This window comes from Bos indicus, chromosome 2 (genome assembly GCF_029378745.1).
Source record: "Bos indicus isolate NIAB-ARS_2022 breed Sahiwal x Tharparkar chromosome 2, NIAB-ARS_B.indTharparkar_mat_pri_1.0, whole genome shotgun sequence".
Taxonomy (NCBI): Eukaryota; Metazoa; Chordata; class Mammalia; order Artiodactyla; family Bovidae; genus Bos; species Bos indicus.
In genome coordinates this window covers 12,947,345-12,970,488 of record NC_091761.1, presented here as the reverse complement: position 1 = coordinate 12,970,488, position 23,144 = coordinate 12,947,345, and the positions used below count along the sequence as shown (strand labels likewise).

Here is a 23,144-nt window from a genome sequence, read left to right as displayed (position 1 = left end):
AATTTGATTAATATGTGTCTTGGGGTGTTTTTCCTTGGTTTTATCCTGTTTGGGACTCTCTGGGTTTCTTGGACTTGGGTGATTATTTCCTTCCCCATTTTAGGGAAGTTTTCAACTATTATCTCCTCAAGTATTTTCTCATGGCCTTTCCTTTTGTCTTCTTCTTCTGGGACTCCTATAATTCGAATGTTGGGGCATTTAACATTGTCCCAGAGGTCTCTGAGGTTGTCCTCATTTCTTTTAATTCTTTTTTCTTTTTTCCTCTCTGCTTTATTTATTTCTACCATTCTATCTTCTACCTCACTTATCCTATCTTCTGCTTCTGTTATTCTACTATTTGTTGCCTCCAGAGTGTTTTTGATCTCATTTATTGCATTATTCATTAATGATTTACTCTTTTTTAAAAATTTCTTGTAGATTGTTAAATCTTTCTTGCATCTTCTCAATCCTTGTCTCCAGCCTATTTATCTTAACTCCATTTTATTTTCAAGATTTTGGATCATTTTTTTTTTTTTTTCTATCATTATTTGGAATTCTTTTTCAGGTAGACTCCCTATCTCTCCCTCTTTTGTTTGGTTTAGTGGGCATGTATCATGTTCCTTTTCCTGCTGAGTATTTCTATACCTTTTCATCTTGTTTTGATTGCTATGTTTGGGGTGTCCTTTCTGTATTTTGGCAGTTTGTGGTTTCTCTTTATGGTGGAGGTTCCTCGCTGTGGGTGGTGTTGGATGGGTGGCTTGTCAAGGTTTCCTGGTTAGGGAAGCTTGTGTCAGTGTTATGGTGGGTGGAGCTGGATTTCTTCTCTCTGGAGTGCAATGCATTGTCCAGCAGTGAGTTTTGAGATAGCTGTGGGTTTGGTGTGACTTTGGACAGTCTGTATATTGAAGCTCTGGTCTGCGTTGCTGGAGAATGTGCATGGTATGTCTTGCTCTGGGACTTGTTTGCTTTTAGGTGGTGCTTGATTTCAGTCTAGTCAAGGCTATGGTTTTTCCTGTGGTCATGTATGGATGTGAGAGTTGGACTGTGAAGAAGGCTGAGCGCAGAAGAATTGATGCTTTTGAACTGTGGTGTTGGAGAAGACTCTTGAGAGTCCCTTGGAGGAGAAGGGGACAACAGAGGATGAGATGGCTGGGTGGCATCACTGACTCGATGGATGTGAGTCTCAGTGAACTCTTGGAGTTGGTGATGGACAGGGAGGCCTGGTGTGCTGCGATTCATGGGGTTGTAAAGAGTCGGACACGACTGAGTGACTGATCTGATCTGATCTGATCTGATGGAGGTTTTTGGATGAGCTTTTATTGATTAATGTAAGGAGTAAGGAGTTTTCTGGTGTTCTCAGAAAGCCGCCTGCCTCTGGTTTTCAGTATTTTTCTTACAGTAGCCTCAAGACTTCTCCATCCATACAGCACCGAAGATAAAACGTCTAGGTTAATGATGAAAAGATTTTCCACAGTGAGGGACATCCAGAGAGATTCACAGAGTTACACAAAGAAGAGAAGAGGGAGGAGAGAGATAGAGGTGACCAGGAGGAGAAGAGGGGGAATCAAAAGTGGAGACAGCAGTCTAGCCAGTAATCAATTCCCTATATGCTCTTCTACAGCCTGGATCCCTCAGAGAGGTTCACAGAGTTACATAGAGAAGAGTAGAGGGAGGAAGGAGATAGAGGTGACCAGGAGGAGAAAAGGGGGAATCAAAAGTAGACAGACAGATCTAGCCAGTAATCAGTTCCCTAAGTGTTCTCCACAGCCTGGAACACACAAAGAGATTCACAGAGTTGGGTAGAGAAGAGAAGGAGGAGGGAGGAGATACAGGTGACCTGGGGGAGAAAAAGGAGAGTCAAAAGGGGGAGAGAGTAATCAAGCCAGTAATCACACTCCTAATTAAAAATGGGTACTGAATATTAGATTCTTAAAGGTACAAAATTGATAACAAATACCAAAAAACCAAAAATTAAACATCTGGTGTATAGATTAGACTCTCAAAAATACAGTAATAAAAAAAAAATCACAAAAATTAAAAATATATATATGAAGTTTGATTTAAAAATAGGGTCTTTTTTTTTTTTTGCAAGGTAATAATAGGTTATAAGGGATTTGATTTAGGTCATACCTGAATGGTCTAGTGGTTTTCCCTACTTTCTTCAATTTAAGTCTGAATTAGGCAATAAGGAGTTCATGATCTGAGCCACAGTCAGCTCCTGGTCTTGTTTTTGTTGACTGTATAGAGCTTCTCCATCTTTGGCTGCAAAGAATATAATCAAATCTGATTTCGGTGTTGACCATCTGGTGATGTCCATGTGTAATGTCTTCTCTTGTGTTGTTGGAAGAGGGTGTTTGCTATGACCAGTGTTTTCTCTTGGCAAAACTCTATTAGTCTTTGCTCTGCTTCATTCTGTATTCCAAGGCAAAATTTGCCTGTTACTCCAGGTGTTTCTTGACTTCCTACTTTTGCATTCCAGTCCCCTATAATGAAAAGAACATCTTTTTTGGGTGTTAGTTCTAAAAGGTCTGGTAGGTCTTCATAGAGCCGTTCAACTTCAGCTTCTTCAGCGTTACTGGTTGGGGCATAGACTTGGATTACTGTGATATTGAATGGTTTGCCTTGGAAATGAACAGAGATCATTCTGTCGTTTTTGAGATTGCATCCAAGTACTACATTTCAGACTCTTTTTGACCATGATGGCTACTCCATTTCTTCTGAGGGATTCCTGCCTGCAGTAGTAGATATAATCATCATCTGAGTTAAATTGACCCATTCCAGTCAATTTTAGTTCACTGATTCCTAGAATGTCGATGTTCACTTTTGCCATCTCTTGTTTGACCACTTCCAATTTGCCTTGATTCATGGACCTTACATTCCAGGTTCCTATGCAATATTGCTCTTTACAGCATTGGACCTTGCTTCTATCACCAGTCACATCCACAACTGGGTATTGTTTTTGCTTTGGCTCCATCCCTTCATTCTTTCTGGAGTTATTTCTCCACTGATCTCCAGTAGAATATTGGGCACCTACTGACTTGGGGAGTTCCTCTTTCAGTACCATATCATTTTGCCTTTTCATACTATTCATGGGGTTCTCATGGAAAGAATACTGAAGTGGTTTGCCATTCCCTTCTCTAGTGGACCACATTCTGTCAGACCTCTCTACCATGACCCGCCTGTCTTGGGTGGCCCCACAGGGCATGGCTTAGTTTCATTAAGTTAGACAAGGCTGTGGTCCTAGTGTGATTAGATTGACTAGTTTTCTGTGAGTATGGTTTCAGTGTGTCTGCCCTCTGATGCCCTCTTGCAACACCTACCATCTTACTTGGGTTTCCCTTACCTTGGACGTGGGGTATCTCTTCACGGCTGCTCCAGCGAAGCACAGCTGCTCCTCCTTACCTTGGACAAGGGGTATCTCCTCACCACCGCCCCTCCTGACCTTGGATGTAGAATAGCTCCTCCAGGCCCTCCTGTGCCCACATAGCCACAGCTCCTTGGATGTGAGGTTGCTCCTCCCAGCCACCACCCCTGGCCTTGGACGTGGGATAGCTCTTCCCAGCTACCGCCCCTGATCTTGGATGTGGGGTAGTTCCTCTTGGCCACCAAGGGAACATGTCATGCAAAGATGGGCTCGATAAAGGACAGAAATGGTATGGACCTAACAGAAGCAGAAGATATTAAGAAGAGGTGGCAAGAATACATAGAAAAACTGTACAAAAAAGATCTTCATGACCAAGATAATCATGATGGTATGATCACTCACCTAGAGCCAGACATCCTGGAATGTGAAGTGGGCCTTAGAAAGCATCACTACGAACAAAGTTAGTGGAGGTGAAGGAATTCTAGTTGAGCTATTTCAAATCCTGAAAGATGATGCTGTGGAAGTGCTGCACTCAATATGCCAGCAAATTTGGAAAACTCAGCAGTGGCCACAGGACTGGAAAAGGTCAGTTTTCATCCTAATCCCAAAGAAAGGCAATGCCAAAGAATGCTCAAACTACTGCACAATTGCACTCATCTCACACGCTAGTGAAGTAATGCTCAAAATTCTCCAAGCCAGGCTTCAGCAATATGTGAACCGTGAACTTCCAGATGTTCAAGCTGGTTTTAGAAAAGGCAGGGGAAGCAGAGATCAAATTGCCAACATCCGCTGGATCATAGAAAAAGCAAGAGAGTTACAGAAAAACATCTATTTCCACTTTATTGACTATGTCAAAGCCTTTGACTGTGTGGATCACAATAAATGGTGGAAAATTCTTCAAGAGATGGGAATACCAGACCACCTGATCTACCTCTTCAGAAACCTGTATGCAGGTCAAGAAGCAACAGTTAGAACTGGACATGGAAAAACAGACTGGTTCCAAGTAGGAAAAGGAGTACGTCAAGCTGTATATTGTCACCCTGCTTATTTAACTTATATGCAGAGTATATCATGTGAAATGCTGGGCTGGAAGAAGCATAAGCTGGATTCAAGATTGCCGGGAGAAATATCAATAACCTCAGATATGCAGATGACACCACCCTTATGGCAGAAAGTGAAGAGGAACTCAAAAGCCTCTTGAAGAGAGGAGAGTGAAAAAGTTGGCTTAAAGCTCAACATTCAGAAAACGAAGATCATGGCATCTGGTCCCATCACTTCATGGGAAATAGATGGGGAAACAGTGGAAACAGTGTCAGACTTTATTTTTCTGGGCTCCAAAATCACTACAGATGGTGACTGCAGCCATTGAATTAAAGAGGTTTACTCCTTGGAAGGAAAGTTATGACCAACCTAGATGGCATATTCAAAAGCAGAGACATTACTTTGCCAGCAAAGGTCCATCTAGTTAAGGTTATGGTTTTTTCAGTTGTCATGTATGAATGTGAGAGTTGGACTGTGAAGAAAGCTGAGCACTGAAGAATTGATGCTTTTGAACTGTGGTGTTGGAGAAGACTCTTGAGAGTCCCTTGGACTGCAAGGAGATCCAACCAGTCCATTCTGAAGGAGATCAGCCCTGGGATTTCTTTGGAAGGAATGATGCTAAAGCCGAAACTCCAGTACTTTGGCCACCTCATGTGAAGAGTTGACTCATTGGAAAAGACTCTGATGCTGGGAGGGATTGGGGGCAGGAGGAGAAGGGGACGACAGAGGATGAAATGGCTGGATGGCATCACTGACTCGATGGACGTGAGTCTGAGTGAACTCCGGGAGTTGGTGATGGACAGGGCAGCCTGGTGTGCTGCGTTTCATGGGGTTGCAAAGAGTCAGACACGACTGAGTGACTGAACTGAACTGAGTAGATTATAAAAATGAAAATTAAAGGAGTAATATAGGACTTAAGAATTAAAAAAAATAAAAAAAATAAAAATAGTGAAAATATATCTAGGAATTTCTGTGGAGCTGCTGTGGGCAGTTTGGGGTTAGTTCAGTTTCAGATAGATTCTTGTCCAGCTTGTACTTCTCAAGATCTGTAGGCCCCTTCCAATGTAGTTGGTGCTAACTACAGGGTTTTAATCTGTTGCACCTGTCACTTCCAAAGTGGTTCCCTCTGTTTATTTTAGTTGCTTCTGTTAGCAGGTCTCTTCAGTGTCTGATTTCCACCCTGACACAAGGGGGCGACGGTGGTCACTTATTTAGGCTCACTTGTTCAGTCGTGCTGTGGGAAGGGTGGAGCACTGCAAACAAATATCACTGGTATGTGTGGGGAGTGCTTGCATTGTCTCGGCCACACTGGGTTTGTCCCCTGTCACAGAGTTTGTGCTTTCCCAGTCTACACTGCTCAAGTATCTAGGTTGCTGTACAGGGGAACTGTCTAAAGCTGGCCCTGGTTGTGTGCCCTTCCCAGGTCTAACCCGCTCAGGTTCAGGTTCTCGGGCATCCACAAAGGCACAGACTCTGTTGGGCCAGCATTTTGTCCCCTTCCCAGGTCCGAGCAGCTCAGGCAACCAGGTGCTTTGCAAGCGCACGCTCCCTAGGTGGGGGGTGCGTCTTATCACCTCCTTGTCCCAGCCACTCAGTTTCCTGGGTGGCAGCATGCGTGCCCATCTCAGGTGTGCCGCGTGTCCCTTCTGGGGAGCTGATCTCTGGTTGTGACCCTCCTGGTGGATGTCAACTGTCCAGAGTCCCAAGAAGTCTTGGTTAACAACTGGCAGCCTGCTTGCAGTTTGGTAGAGGTGCCGTCTCTGGGGCTGAGATTGCCCCTTTCTGGCTCTGGCTGCCCTCCACCTTCCTCCCTGCCTCCAGTGGGGGGGTGGGGGGGGTGGGGGGGTGGGGACGGGCCAGTTCACAGCCAGCTAGCTCTCTTCTGTTATTCGCTTAGTCCTTTGTTCTGTGAGCAGGCTGGCAGTGCCTTAGGTTAGGACTTTTTGCAGGATAGTTCTCTCCCTCTCTCTCTCTTTTCTCTCTCTGGCTATCCCACAGTTAGGATTGCTATCTCACATTAGCTCCCTCAGATTGCCCTTAGGGCATTCAGGCCTGGTCCTTACCCTAAGCAATGCAGCTGGTGCCTCCCTGTTCAGCCCCTGCTTGCTGGTGGTGGATGCAAGCATCTGGGCTACTTCTCTGCTGGGAATTGCTGTTAGGCATGCAATCTGTGGTTTTATTTATTTATTTATTTATTTTTCCTCCCAGTAATGTTGCTGTCTGAGATTCCAAAACTCCCCAACAGACCTACTGGTGAGAGGGTTTCCTGGTGTTTGGAAACTTCTCCTCATTTAAGACTCCCTTCCTGGGATGGGTCTCTGTCCCTAACTCTTTTATCTCTTTTTATCTTTTATATTTTGTCCTACCTCCTTTAGAAGACAATGGGCTGCCTTTCTGGGTGCCTGATGTCCTCTGCCAGCATTCAGAAGTTATTTTGTGGAATTTGCTCAGCTTTCAAATGTTCTTTCAATGAATTTGTGGGGGAGAAAGTGGTCTCCCCATCCTATTCCTCCACCATCTTAGGACTGCCCAGCCCCAAAACCAGTATTCTTGCCTGGATAATGTCATGGACAGAGGAGCCTGGTGGGCAAAGTCCATAGGGTCATAGAGTCAAACAGGACTGAAGTGACTTAGCACACATGTATGTTATATATCATGAGAAATGCTGGGCTGGATGAAGCACAAGCTGGAATCAAGATTTCCAACAGAAGTATCAATAACCTCAGATATGCAGATGACACCACCCTCATGGCAGAAGGTGAAGAAGAATGAAAGAGCCTCTTGATGAAAGTGAAAGAGGAGAGTAAAAAGTTTGGCTTAAAACTCAGCATTCAGAAAACTAAGATCATGGCATCCAGTCTCTTCACTTCATGGCAAATAGAGGGGAAACAGTGGAAACAGTGGCAGACTTTATTTTTGGGGGGCCTCCAAAATCACTGCAGATGGTGACTGCAGCCATGAAATTAAAAGACGTTTACTCCTTGGCAGGAAAGTTATGATTAACCTAAACAGCATATTAAAAAGCAGAGACAATACTTTGCCAACAAAAGTCCATCTGGTCAAAGCAATGGTTTTTCCAGTAGTTATGTACGGACTTGAGAGTTGGACTATAAAGAAAGCTGAGTGCCTAAGAATTGATGCTTTTGAACTGTGGTGTCGGAGAAGACTCTTGAGAGTCCCTTGGACTGCAAGGCGATCCAACCAGTCTATCCTAAATGAAGTCAGTCCTGAATATTCATTGGAAGGACTGAAACTGAAGCTGAAACTCTAATACTTTAGCCACCTGATATGAACAACTGACTCATTTGAAAAGATCCTGATACTGGGAAAGATTGAAGGCTGGAGTAGAAGGGGACAACAGAGGATGAGGTGGTTGGATGGCATCATGGACTCAATGGACATGAGTTTGAGTAAACTCTGGGAGTTGGTGATGGACAGGGGAAGCCTGGCATGCTGCTGTCCATGGGGTCGCAAAGAGTTGGACATGACTGAGCAACTTAACTGACTGACTGATGTTATATGTGAAAGTTAAGAAGGTAAATCCTAGTATTCAATATTTAGAAATGTCTTAAGAATCTCTATATAGTTCTTCTCAATGAAAACTATACCAATTCTTTATTGACTACTCTAAGAGGTTCACCAACCCCAACACCACCTTGCCTTATTTTGTTCTATTGTTTCTTATCTGCCATTATTCAATTTTCCCTCTTTCTCATGACTGTTAACATCTAACAGACTACAGGCATACCTCATTTTATTTCACTTTGCAGATATTGCCTTTAAAAAAAACCAAAAAACAAATTGAAGGTTGTGACAACCCTACTTTGAGTGTCTCTTGGCACTGTATGTTTCCCAGGAGTATTTGATTACTTCATGTCTCTGTATCACATTTTGGTAATTCTCTTAATATTTTAAATTTTTTCATTATTGTATTTGTTATGGTGATCTATGATCAATAATCTTTGTTATTACAATTACTTACTGAAGTCTCAGATGATGGCTAGCATTTTGTAGTAATATTTAAAGTATGTACATTGTTTTTCAGACATAATTCTTTGCATGTTTAAATATGCTACAGTAGAGTGTAAACACAGCTTTTATATACAGTTCAGTCGCTCAGTCGTGTCTGACTCTTTGCGACCTCATGAACTGCAGCATGCCAGGCCTCCCTGTCCATCACCAACTCCCAGAGTTCACCAAACCCATGTCCACTGAGTCCATAATGCCATCCAACCATCTCATCCTGTGTCGTCCCATTCTCCTCCTGCCCTCAGTCTTTCCCAGCATCAGGGTCTTTTCCAGTTAGTCAGTTCTTCGCATTAGGTGGCCAAAGTATTGGAGTTTAAGGTTCAGCAGCAGCCCTTCCAATGAACACCCAGGACTAATCTCCTCTAGGATGGACTGGTTGGACCTTCTTGCAGTCCAGGGGACTCTCAAAAGTCTTCTCTAACACCATAGTTGAAAAGCATTAATTCTTGGGCACTGAGCTTTCTTTCGGAGAAGGCAATGGCACCCAACTCCAGTACTCTTGCCTGAAAAATCCCATGGATGGAGGAGTCTGGTAGGCTGTAGTCCATGGGGTCGCTAAGAGTCGGACACGACTGAGCAACTTCCCTTTCACTTTTCACTTTCATGCATTGGAGAAGGAAATGGCAACCCACTCCAGTGTTCTTGCCTGGAGAATCCCAGGGATGGCGGAACGTGATTGGCTTCCATCTATGGGATCGCACAGAGTCCGACATGACTGAAGCGACTTAGCAGCAGCAGCAGCAGCAGCTTTCTTTATAGTCCAACTCTCATGTCCATACATGACCACTGGAAAAACCATAGCTTTGACTAGATGGACCTTTGTTGACAAAGTAATGTCTCTGCTTTTCAATATGCTGTCTAGGTTGGTCATAACTTTCCTTCCAAAGAGTAAGTGTCTTTTAATTTCATGGCTGCAATCACCATCTGCAGTGATTTTGGAGCTGAGAAAAGTAAAGTCAGCCACTGTTTCCACTGTTTCTCCATCTATTTGCCATGAAGTGATGGGACCGGATGCCATGACCTTAGTTTTCTGAATGTTGAGCTTTAAGCCAACTTTTTCACTTTTATATGCACTGGGAAACAAAAAAATTATGCAATTTGATTTGATGATTTTCATTTATTTTGGTAGTCTAAAGACTGAACCTACAATATCTTCAAGGAATGCCAGTAATTTAATTTTTAAATTTATTTTTCATCCCTTCTTGACCTAATTCCTCACAACAATGTAAGCTCAGCATAGGTATCTTAGTTTGTTGCCTGTGTCTCCAGAGCTGAACTTGTTGAAGCAGTATAATGGTGGTTACAAGGTCTGGGAGGTGGGGGAACTGGGGAGATGTTGTTTAAGGGTGCAAGCCTGAAACCAATTGCTATGTCCTGATGATCTAATGCACAGTATAGTATTTATCATCTACAATACTGTGTTCTGTAGTTCAACGTTGCTAAGAGACTAAATCTTAAACATTTTCACCACAAATTGATATTTGGCAAAACTAATACAATTATGTAAAGTTTAAAAATAAAATAAAAATACATGCCTGCTTAAAAAAAAAAGATAATTATGTGATATAATAGAGATGTTAACACTACAGTGGCAATCAAGCTGCAATATATAAGTGCATCACATCAACATATTGTACATGTTAATTGAAATACAACATTTTAAAAATTAATACCAAGCTTTCTGGCAGTGACAACTTCCCCACGAGAATATGCCTCTCACAAAGGATCTGCTTCATCCCTCTCCAGAAGAGAAGAGGAAACACAAGAAGTGCTGCCAGGTGCTGAGCCCAAATTCCTATTTCATGGATCTGAAATGACCAGGAGGCTATGAAATCACCACTGTCTTTAGCCAGGTACAAAGAGTGTTTTTGTGTTGGCTGCTCTACTGTCCTCTGCCAGACTATAGGAGGAAAAGTAAGGCTTACAGAAGGATGCTCCTTCAGATGGGGCATCAAGATGAATGGGAAACCATCCCAATAAACATATTTTGGATACATCCTGTTCACTGTCTTATTTTACTACTAGGGAGTTCTTACCTCACATATTCAGGGCAACCAGAAGAGTGGACTTGAGTCATTTGGGCCAATTTGAAATAAAATAAAGGCAGTTTCCAAGTCTGAAGTCCCTGATGCTGAATATAAGGACTCATTAATAAGAGGAAAGCTGTTGATGCCAATACAGAGTAAAAAGGAGAATCTAGTAACAACCTACAAACTTCTGAAGGACACCCGAGTCTTCACATTGATCTATACATTGGCAGAATAAAAGAAGATACTTTGTTGAATAAATCTAGGACAAACATTGCATTTAAAAATTTGTGTGCTCCTGAGAGTATCTACCTGAAGCACTCAAAACTCAACCCTCTAGGAAATTCTTTTGCTTCTTACCAGAGAAAAAGAGGTGAACTAAACTTGGCTCCTCTACCTCTTTTCAGCTTTTTATCTCTATAAAGAAATAAACTATAATTCCTGAGCATCTTGTTTCTTTTCAGCTTACAAATGAATATTTAAATTCTCTGCCACTGTAAAATACCTGTTATCTTTCCTGTGCAGTTTAACTCCAGGTGACATCCTTCCCTTGAAGTTTGTAATAGTCAATGGTGATTCAAGTTCTACCTTTAATCCCTCTATCCTGAACCAATGACCTCTTCAATCCAGGGGTCACTTGTCCTTTTTCACTCAAGTGTTATTTCTAGGGAGCATTCTGATTTGTATATACCTTTGTCCTCAATAAAACTTCATACTTTTGTCTTTGAAGCATTAAAAACAGTTTATATCAATAGAAAATGAGCCTGTGATGTGTTAAAACTACTTACCTAAAAACTAGTAAAAATTAATGCAAGTTTATGTTTTTAAAATTGTCTAACTGCATTCCAAAAGGAGAGATTACTGAAAACGTAAGAGTATTGAATGAGTTATATATTGACCTACAAAGCTCCTGCAAAGTTTAGGAGATCCCCACATGGAATCTATTATGCCTTACATCCCTGGTGAAAGACTGATCAACCAGAACTTATCTTGGATTCCCAGTTGCAAAACTCTGCCATAAATAAAGTTTTACTGAATGTGATCAATTTTATTATTCAGATATAAAATTTTATAATCTATTAAATTTTACTTTATAATGAGTTTGTGCAACTAGAGTCATTCAATTCAGCAGAAGAATGATGTTTGAGGAATCTCCCAACATTTTTTCAAATTGCAGTTTGTCTTGCAAGAAAAGTTCCTATTATTGAGTGATGCTACACCATTTAATTTTTCATGGAAGATGACTAACCTCTAGGAGAGGAACTGGAAAGTAGGTTAATGATTAGTCACCTGGTAAAAGTACTTTCTCTAACTTACAAATACTTATTAATAAGAGAATAGTTGTTTAAAAGTAATTTTTAGATCAGGAACACTCTTTATGTGTGAGGCTTTAAATACACGGGTAACTGTTCAGTTCAAATGGAATAGTGATTATGAATACATCTTTCTAAAGCTTGTGGAACACATACAATTATTTAGGAGGGAGGGGGGTTCAGGATGGGGAACACGTGTACACCTGTGCCGGATTCATGTTGATGTATGGCAAAACCAATACAATATTGTAAAGTAATTAACCTCCAATTAAAATAAATAAATTTATATTAAAAAATTAAGCATATTGGTTTGAATTGAAAAGATATCTAAAATTCTTACTGTAAGAACTTAGTAGGATATGGATGAGTGACAAGTTTTGCAGAACAAATCCAGCAAACATTTTTTCATCAAAGACCCCTAAATACTCTGTTCAAAACAGTGTGCAGCTGGATAACCATTTGTTCCCAAGTTTAGATGTTCTATTTATGAAATTATGTTCTCAATATTCCAGCAATATCCAGATAGGTTTTCACAAAGAATCTGTGTATGGAATTGAAATTAGAACAGAGGGAAGGGACCAGTATTTTAGAAACAAAGAAATTATTTTGATAATTATTAAATTATACAAAATGTTTGATGAAAGAAAGAAAAATTTTGTTCATACAAAGCTAATTTTTGGACCTCATTTCGTAGAGTAGCCATTTGGATCTCACTTATGTTATTAAACACAAGAAATCACTTTTTTAGAGAGAAGTAGAGGAAAGTAAATGCCTCTACATGGTAAGGGATTTTGAACAGATGTTTTTGTGCTTTTAGAATGTATGTATGTATGTATTTATTAAAGAAGAGTTATTTAAAACTTTTTTCTTGAAAGAAGCCTTTGTTTGCAAAATGGATTGAGGATATGATTTATGAAGCTAATACAGGAAGCTAATCCCAGCTAATTTGATGGAGTAGTTGCCTATAGAAAGTTAGTTATTGTTGAGGGTTAAATAGCTGTGAATCTTTGTATGTCTTGATAACAGAAGCACTCACTATATTTGTTTTAGACTTTTTCAAGGTGGGTTGTTCAATGAACAGGAAGATAGTGTCTCACTCTGGAGCAAAGAAAAGGTTTGTTTATAGCTTTGGAAATAGAGATAATGTCTCCCTCCAGAGCACAGGTCAGCTGTACTGACTGTTCAGTAAAATAAAATGTTGCCTTCTGGAGCAAATGAACAGACATGCTTACTGCACATTATAAAAGATTTGAGTTCCCTAAGTACAGAGTTGCCTTCCTATAATGCAATTCACAATGTGCGGGTGTCACCTGGCATTCTATTATCCTTTGAGAGTAGGAACTCAGGAAAATGGCACAGGTACATGCGTATACTCTGGGCACTGCTGTTGCTGTGAATTTTAATCAAGTTCTTTGCTTCTGACCTAAGAGTTTCATGCTGGCTTCCAGCATCCATGAAACTGTGGCAGGCTAACATGTTAGCATTCAGGTAAGGTAACCTCTCAAATCTTTTGACAGTCTTAGTGACAAGGGTCAGAGCTGACAGAGACATTGCTTTCTAGAAGAGAATGGATAAGCACCTTATGGTCCAATTAATGGGCCTTGAGAGAAATCCTTTGTATTGGTAGTGAGCATGTTGAGCAACTTCAGGTCAACTAGACAGTAAATGATTCATTATTTTATTTCTGAATAATGAGAATTTGAGCATGAGGTCATAGGTCATTTGTTAGGAAACTGGTTCAAAGATAATGGCTTGAAGGGTGGTGTCATATCAATACAGCAGAACACTTGAAATCTATCATATCCAAACTCTTTTCTAATAAAATTATGGTAATAAACTGGGGCAAACCACTAAATGTAAATTGGGACCCTCCCCATGTAAATACATATTGCATTAGGCTCTTAAAAGTTGGGATTGAAAGAAGGCATTTGCAATATCAATCACTGAAAACCAATCCCCTCTGGCTTGTTAACATCTTTTGTAGTTCTAATATCATGTCTGGAACTGCTGAGACTGTGTATGGTATTATTTACTTCAGACTGTGATAATCTATAGAGAATATCCGTAAGCCATCTGCCTTTTCCACAGACTACATAGGGCTATAATACAGATAATTAGTTTTGTGTCAATACTCCTGTTTTTAACACATCACTGAATAAAATTGTAATCTTTTTTTTCTTACCAGATATTCCCTGTTGCTTCAAACTAAGAAGTGTGTAGGCTGAGGCAATTCCAGAGGCTCCCATTTAGCGTGGCCAATTAATACTGGCTAAAGGGCAATTTTATGTGTCTTCTACTTAAAATATCAGGTAGAGGAAGTGTTCCCCAATCAGACATAATATCCATTTTAAGAAAACATTCTGGTAATGGAGATGCAATTACCTCACATAACATTTGTCCAAGCATTCTAACTGCATCCAGATTTTTACTTTAACTCCATCTACAGATTCATCCTCATATGCTCTCAGTCTACTATTGCTCCTTGTAGAGGTGCTCTGGTTGTTGCTAATTCTCCTCCAGATGGAGGGCTTGTGTGCCATTCTGGAAGTCAGGTTTCAGTCTGCTTAATTGTACCAACTAGTACTAAGATTTGTCTTGGGTGGTCTGAAATCCCACCCCTCTCTCAGACAACAGTTACAGAAATGTGCATCTGCTATGAATAGGAAAAACGGAAAATCTGATTAGTATGGACAGAAATGAGGCACATTATTAGAAATTCAGCTGGTACTAAATCTAGGGTGTGCATGCAGTGCTTGTTAAGGATAGAGATGATAGTTGCTTTTGTCTTGTGGTTTAACTCCTGCTGTTTGATATGCCACTTTGAGACTGAGATCCATTTGGAGATAACATTAAAAGATCTAAGTTTGTCTTTTTTTTAAAAGTGTGTACTCACCGCTAAAAGGAAATTGTACTCTTGAAGAGATTTCCCTGGGAGAGTAACTTTCTTGGGAAACAGTAGATGAGTGAAGTGAAAAGTCAACGTGTTACTCAACCAGTCGTGTCTGACTCTTTGCAACCCCATGGCTCTGCTGTCCATGGGATCCACCGGGCAAGGGTACTGGAGTGGGTAACCATTCCCTTTTCCAGGAGATCCTCCCAACTCAGGTACTGAACCAGGGTCTTCTGGTTCATTGCAGGCAGATTATTTACCATCTGAGCCACCGGGAAAGCCCCAGACGAGTGCCTAACTGCTATTTATATCTGGGCTGTTACTGTCCTAGGCTGGGCTTAATATGCTGATGAACATGAAGAACTGGAAAATGAAAACTTACCCAAACAATTATAGATCAACATTTGAAATTGGCCCCACCAATGAAGAAAACTCCTCTAGCCTTTTTGTGAAAATCAGGCAAAAACTAGGATGTTGTCATGGCAATAGGCCAGCAGATGCTCATGATTAGGATAGACTCTAAAAAGAAAATCTTGCCACTGTGTGAATCAAAACCAAGTCAGCTAAAGGTGCAAACCCTGAGGTCTTATTGGAAAGCAGTGTGTCTGTGGCTGCTTTATTAAGGGGTACACAAAGTTGTGTACCAGACATCCTGGAATGCAAAGTCAAGTGGGCCTTAGGAAACATCACTATGGATAAAGCTTGTGGAGGTGATGGAAATCCAGTTGAGCTATTTCAAATCCTAAAAGATGATTCTGTGAAAGTGCTGCACTCAATATGTCAGCAAATTTGGAAAACTCAACAGTGACCACAGGACTGGAAAAGGTCAGTTTTTGTTCAAACCCAAAGAAAGGCAATACCAAAGAATGCTCAAACTACTGTACAGTTGCTAGCAAAAGAAAGTGAAAGTTGCTCAGTTTTGTCTGACTCTTTGTGACCCCATGAAATATACAGTCCATGGAATTCTCCAGGCCACAATATTGGAGTGGGTAGCCTTTCCCTTCTCTGGGGGATCTTCCCAACCCAAGGATTGAACCCAGATCTCTAGCATTACAGGCAGATTCTTTGCCAGCTGAGCCACAAAGGAAGCCCAAGAATACTGGAGTGGGTAGGCTATCCCTTCTCCAGTGGATCTTCCTGACCCAGGAATCAAACCGGGATCTCTTGCATTTCAGGCAGATTCTTTACCAACTGAGCTATCAGGGAGCCCATGCTAGCAAAGTAATACTCAAAATTCTCCAAATCAGGCTTCAACAGTACATGAACCATGAACTTCCAAATGTTCAACCTGGATTTAGAAAAGGCAGAGGAACTAGAGATCAAATTGCCAACATCCATTGGATCATCAAAAAAGCAAGAGAGTTCCAGAAAAACATCTAATTCTGCTTTATTGACTAAGTCAAAACCTTTGACTGTGTGGATCACAGCAAACTGGAAAATTCTTCAAGAGATGGGACCAGACCACCTGACCTGCCTCATGAGAAATCTGTATGCAGGTCAAGAAGCAACAGTTAGAACTGGACATGGAATAGCAGACTGGTTCCAAATCAGGAAAGGAGTACCTCAGGGCTGTATATTGTCACCCTGCTTATTTAACTTATATGCAGAGTACATCATAAGAAATTTTGGGCTGGATGAAACACAAGCTGGAATCAAGATTTCCAGGAGAAATATCAATAACCTCAGACATGCAGCTGACACCACCCTTATGGCAGAAAGTGAAGAAGAACTAAAGAACCTCTTGATGAAAGTGAAAGAGGAGAGTGAAAAAGTTGGCTTAAAGCTCAACATTCAGAAAACTAAGATCATGGCATCTGGTCCCATCACCTCATGGCAAATAGATGGGAAAACAGTGGAAACAGTGACAGACTTAATTTTTTGGGCTCCAAAATCACTGCAGATGGTGATTTCAACCATAAAATTAAAAGACGATTGCGCCTTGGAAGAAAAGCTGTGACCAACCTAGAAAGCATATTAAAAAGCAGAGATGTTACTTTGCCAAGAAAGGTCTGTCTAATTAAAGGTATGGTTTTTCCAGTAGTCATGTATGGACGTGAGAGTTGGACTATAAAGAAAACTGAGTACCAAAGAATTGATGCTTTTGAACTGTGGTGTTGGAGAAGACTCTTGAGAGTCCCTTGGACTGCAAGTTGATCCAATCAGTCCATCCTAAAGGAGATCAGTCCTGAGTGTTCATTGGAAGGGCTGATGGTGAAGCTAAAACTCCAATACTTTGGCCACCTGATGTGAAGAACTGACTCACTTGAAAAGACCCTGATGTTGGGAAAGATTGAGGGCAGGAGGAGAAGGGGACGATAGAGGATGAGATGGTTGGATAGGATCACCAGCTCAATGGACATGAGTTTGAGTAAACTCCGGGAGTTGGTGATGGACAGGGAAGCCTGGTGTGCTGCAGTCCACAGGATTGCAAAGAGTTGGACATGACTGAGCGACTGAAGTGAACTGACACAAAGTTGAAATAAATGGTATCAGGTATGAGGATATTGCTGTTTATACTGGAGCATTGAGTGGGCCCCCGACACAGAGTATTTTTAGCTGGGCTGTGATTGAGCAGCTTCTTAAAGCTGAGAGTGAATGCACAAGCCTTGCTCACTGGCATGCGGTCACTGTCTGTGCTTGTGTGCCAGGTTTCCTCTCTTTCCCTCTGATCCAGCATCAGCTGATTTAAAAATAAAGGTGCTAAGATGTGAAGCCAAGGTCTTGCTGTCTCAAGGGTGAACAGAGGTCATGGGCACCCAAGTATGCTGGGGAACTTTGGGCAGGTGAGGACTCAAACTTTTATAACTTAGATACAGGCACCCCAGTCTCTTACCACTGGGGCATGGGGACTCTTAATTCAAATAAAACGGTTTGGAAAAGATTCAGTTGTTAAGGGAGTCTAACATTTCTTTGTGGGCACTTTGGTATAACTCTGCCCTGTTGGGGCTTCTACATCTGAATGTGTAGTTGGAATTGATGTCTTATATTTGGATAATACTTCTCTATCCTATCAGAGTCAGTAGGGGATTTTCTTAACATGAGAGAGACACATCAGTCAGGGGGAGTTAGCATCTCTGGGGTCCTTAAACCCTGATGACTCCTTCCAGGTGCCAGTGTTGGTGACTGATTTTGCATATGGAGCCTCTGGCAAAAATGGCAGCCTTTACCAGTGGTAGGTACAGTGAGGGTTTCGGACTCTCACCCCCTTGACTGGATTACCTGGTAAACCTCTTGAAAAGCAGCCTTCAGCTTTCTACTGGCCCCTTGTTATTCAAACTTAACATTTCCCCAGGATACACTGTGATTCTATAGCCTGTTATTATTTCCTTTTGGCCTTGGTCAACTTGGACTCAGTGACTAACAAGGTCAGAAGGGCCTAACAAGCCTTGCTTGTTAAATGGAAAATAGTGTATTTAAGATATTGCAGTCCTTGCTGCAGTATCTATCTGGTCTGCCATTTGGGAAACTACAGACTGGCAGGTTAAAGACGTTCCTCTTTGAGGCCACAAACCGTAGTGACAAATAGAAGCTGCTGATCAAATTGGCTGGGTCACGCAAAGTGACTCATTTTAAGGGATAAATATTTGATGAGATTGACTAGAATTAAGCTACTGATTAAGCTTGCACTGTCTGTATTGCCACTGTTGCTGCCTGAATACAATGTCATACTGGACAGGGCAATATACCCATCATTGTAAACTGGGCTGAAGTAAAAGACTATACATTTCTGATACCACTGTAGTCAGCTTTGTGGCTTCTGTCAAAAGTGACCCGTTTGGATTACAGTGAGGGAGCCCTCACTATACAGGGCATGGCTGCTGCTGCTTTGATGACTTGACAACATTAGATTTTGACTTCTCGTTGGGCTTTCCTCATGGCTTCTTTGCTTCCCTAGTAGCTCAGATGGTAAAGAATACACCTGCAATGCAGGAGACCCGGGTTTGATCCCTGGGTCAGGAAGATCCCCTGGAGAAGGAAATGGCAACCCACTCCAGTACTCTTGCCTGGAGAATTCCATGATGGAGGAGCCTTGTGGGCTATAGTCCATGGGATCCCAAAGAGTTGGACACAACTGTGTGACTTACTTTAACTTTGTGGCTTCTTTGCTGTTGACATCTTTTCAGATTATGGTATGGCTGTTCAGTCTCAACTGGCTCTGACTATACTGTTGTGGAACTTGAAAATTATCCATGTCATTCTTTCATCTTCCCAGATTGTTTGTAGAAAGCAGTACTCCTTTTATTGTGTGTGCAGGCTCAGATGCTTGGTTGTGTCCCACTCTTTGTGACCCCATGAACTGTAGCCCTCCATGTTCCTCTGTTCATGGAATTTTCCAGGCAGAAATATTGGAATGGGTTGCCATTTCCTCCTCCAAGGGATCTTCCTAATCCAAGTATTGAACCCAGAGCCTCCTGCAAGGCAGGCAGATTCTTTACCATCTGAGCCATAAGAAAAGCCCTACTCCTTTTATTGTAAGCACTCAAAAAATAGGTTTTATAGTCAAGATATTTGGTAGAACTTCCAAACTCCCTGCCATCTATAGGTATCTGGTGTGACTGACTGTTGAAGGGCATCCTCAAAATTAAACTTAAAATGACTTCTATTTCTCACCTCTTTCTTGTCCATACATCTTAGTAATGAACTTTGCTGAAATGTGTCTGTCCCAAGATAAGTTATTTGCTCTTGATTGCTTCCTGGGGCTATGTTCAGAACAAAAATGGTAGTGGTTTATGCAAACTGATTTTGAAAATTCAGAATTCTACCCTGACTGTGAAGAAGGGTTTTTCTTGTCTATTACTGAAACCCTGTTTGGTGCACTTCCTGATGGTGCCCTGTGACAAGGTGTGCCTAGGGATTCAAACTTAATTCTAGTTCAGACACCTAGATTATCTTGTTACATTGACATAGTCCTAGATGTTATGGATGATGATCACTTGGTAGAGAAATATCTCAATATGCCCCATACACAGTGACTTCTACAGATTAAATGGGTATCTGTAAGTTTGATAAAAATGCTCTTTACCTTTCTGGACTGATCCTTTTGAAAGAATGGTTTGGACGCATGTAGGGAATTATAGAAAGAATGAAATTGTAGCTACTGGCATGGCACCCACTGATTTTGTAGACATGAAAGGAGCTTCTTAGAGGAAGCTGCAAGATGCTCATAAATAATGAATCGTGTATGAGCATCTTGCAGCAGGTATTCATACACTAAGAGTAATCCAGTAAGAAGAAGGGACAGAAAATGTGTCCCTGACTTTAGCTAAGCATACAAGAGCAATCTTGGTTCTGAAGTCTGTTGAGGTTAGTGTTAACTCATTGGTCAGAGTTGTTAAGAATGAATTCTAGATGTACTCCTTGTGGTTCAAAGTAGAATCTGTATAATCATCAATACCATGTACTGAGATTAATTGGAAAAGTTACTATAGAAACTAAAGGAGAAAGCCACCTGTCTTTCCACAGTATCTCTTGATGGTTGAGACACTTTTTCAGCTGGAATACTTCAGGCCTCACCCTATTTCTTAGGTCCTGTTGTGGGTCTTAATTAAATGCTGTATGAGAAAAATGTAATGAATTTGGTTCTAGCATCTATTGGGTAGATGAAGCAGAGTGGCCATCAGAGTAGTACATTTACTGGAAAACTCACCAGAAGTCAGAGAGCATAGAAACTTGGGTAGATATCTACCAATATTTTTGGCAGATAATTATCCATGGGCTTCTCACATTGCTACACACATCTTTTTAAGGACAGATGTGCTGTGATGCCTTGGAAGATGAGTATTATTGTCTGGAATGGAGGGCATGGTTAGTTCAATCCTTGTGAATCCATTTAGCATCAGAAAAGACAATGTTACCCTCAGAGCAAAAAGCTGGCATGCTTATTGGCTATTATGTTTAAAATCTGCTAATTTCAGGGTTACTTCTCAGTAAAACAATATATATATATATATATATATATATATTTTTTTTTTTTTTTGCATTGCCTGAAGGAAAGTTATGACCAACCTAGACAGCATATTCAAAAGCAGAGACATTACTTTGCCAACAAAGGTTTGTCTAGTCAAGGCTATGGTTTTTCCTGTGGTCATGTATGGATGTAAGAGTTGAACTGTGAAGAAGGCTGAGTGCTGAAGAATTGATGCTTTTGAACTGTGGTGTTGGAGAAGACTCTCGAGAGTCCCTTGGACTGCAAGGAGATCCAACCAGTCCATTCTGAAGGAGATCAGCCCTGGGATTTCTTTGGAAGGAATGATGCTAAAGCTGAAACTCCAGTACTTTGGCCACCTCATGCGAAGAGTTGACTCATTGGAAAAGACTCTGATGCTGGGAGGGATTGGGGGCAGGAGGAGAAGGGGATGACAGAGGATGAGATGGCTGGATGGCATCACTGACTCGATGGATGTGAGTCTCAGTGAACTCTGGGAGTTGGTGATGGACAAGGAGGCCTGGCGTGTTGCAATTCATGGGGTCTCAAAGAGTCGGACATGACTGAGCGACTGATCTGATCTGATCTGATGGAAACTGGGGAGAAGGAAATGGCAACCCATTCCTGTGTTCTTGCCTGGGAAATCTCATGGGCAGAGGATCCTGGTGGGATACAGTTCATGGGGTCGCAAAGAGTCGGACATGACTGAGCAACTCAGTACATGGAGACTGGAGAATAGGGAACTGGTATAAAAACTTTTGATCCTCTGCTACTGCCATGTGTCTGACCAAGGTTTTGTGCCCTCTGCCAGTATTTATGAAACTGTGGCTGGTTAACTTGTTAGTTCTCAAGCAGGTTAAACATCAGACACTTTACAGGTCTTGGTGGTGGTAAGGAAGCACATTGACTATCTTGACTCTCCCAATTTTGTTTTTTTATTTCTTATCCTGGATACACATTGGAATCATCTGGGGTTTAAAAAGTACTCTGCCTTTGATTTACTTAAGACAATTGAAAATCAGATTCTCTGAGGGTAGGACCTGAACATTGGTGGTTTTTAAAGCCTCCCTAAATAATGATAATGAGAAATCAGGAAAATCACTGAGTAAGCCCTTACAGCTTACCCTTACAGCTGAATACATCAAGTGTTGGCTGTGTACTTCAGCATTATACTGTACTCCATCATCCATGCTGTCTCAGGCAAAGGTAAAGAATCCATAAATCAATAGTTAAATAATTGTGCATTAAATCAGTTTTGTGACTATGTGTGCTTCAGTGATATCTGTTGGTCTTCCATAAACTTTGCTCCCTGATGGTGTTAGTTTTTCCTTGTCTGTTATTAGACATTTCGTATTGATAATACAGGCTGTTTCCAAACCTTTACAGGATGGCCATCTTCAATTTGATTTATACCTCTTGTTAATGATATCGCATGCTATTGCAGGCATTCTAATCTATCATTGAACCCTTGAAGCTCAGCAGCAAACCTGATCAGGGTTATTAATGCTTATGTTCTGTTATCGTAGATGGAATTTTGCCCTGGAACACAAGTTCTGAATGATTAGTAGTCAAGTATAAAGTGGATTTATCAAACCACTGAGCAACTTAGATGCTGATTAGCCAGCAAAGACTGATGAACAAATACAAATGTGACACATATAATTGTCCCCCAATACTTGAAGTGGAAGGAAGTTATATTTCTTTAGTTTTGAAAATCATATGAGGTGTTGTCTTGGGCGTCTATGAGCCACGGTCAAGTCAAATTTTGGGGACGGCCATCTTCCTTTTCTAGATCATACCAGTAAGTTGGGGATTGTAGTTCAGAAAAATTAGGGAGGGTCCTTGGTCCATTGAGAAAGCTTCAGAGGTGCTCATGGTTTAAGCCCAGCTGCTGGGGTGATGGATAATCACCTTCCATGTCTACATGCTCAGCAAAGGGCCCTCACTGCCCCTGTGTCTGGGATTCAGATTCCACAAGGTTTCATGTTGCCTTCGCGCTCGAGGTCCTGCCATCTCAGGGCCCTGCATATGAAGAGCACAAGTCCCTGCCACATAAGGAAACACCTTTCTGCTTCTTTTTCCATTTCTGGAGGAATTCAGTCACACTTCTCACATCTAGCTATCAGCCTCCAATTCGTGGTACCTTGCTTAACCTGGACAGTTCTCTTCCTAATTCTTCTCAAACCTGATATTTTTTAAAATATAAATTTATTTATTTTAATTGGAGGTTAATTACTTTACAATATTGTATTGGTTTTTCCATACATCAACATGAATCCACCATGGGTATACACATGTTCCCTGATTTTTAATAATAAAAGTCTCGTTTACTCAACTTTGGGAATGATTATTTAGATATCTTTATCCAAAACTCTTCTTCTTAGGAGAGAGGGGAAATATTCTTAACTGTTGATAATAAACTTACTATGAAGAAATCACCTACAGTTAATTTTTCAGCAAGATCATTGTTCTAGAGAAAATTTTCAGTAAACCATTCTGGCACTTAACATGAATCTATATAGCTTTGTTAGTTGAGTGTGATGAACAAAAGTACAAAGGAAATCAAGCTAGAGAT

The 23,144-nt window shown here is 41.1% G+C and overlaps 1 long non-coding RNA gene and 1 pseudogene across 1 annotated transcript in view; both read left to right on the top strand.

The window, feature by feature from the left end:
* The window catches only part of LOC139186896 (uncharacterized), a 480,041-nt gene that overhangs the window by 128,606 nt on the left and 328,291 nt on the right, over positions 1–23,144 (top strand). The window lies entirely within an intron of this gene.
* Positions 9,774–11,131, top strand: LOC139186894 (small ribosomal subunit protein eS27-like; annotated as a pseudogene).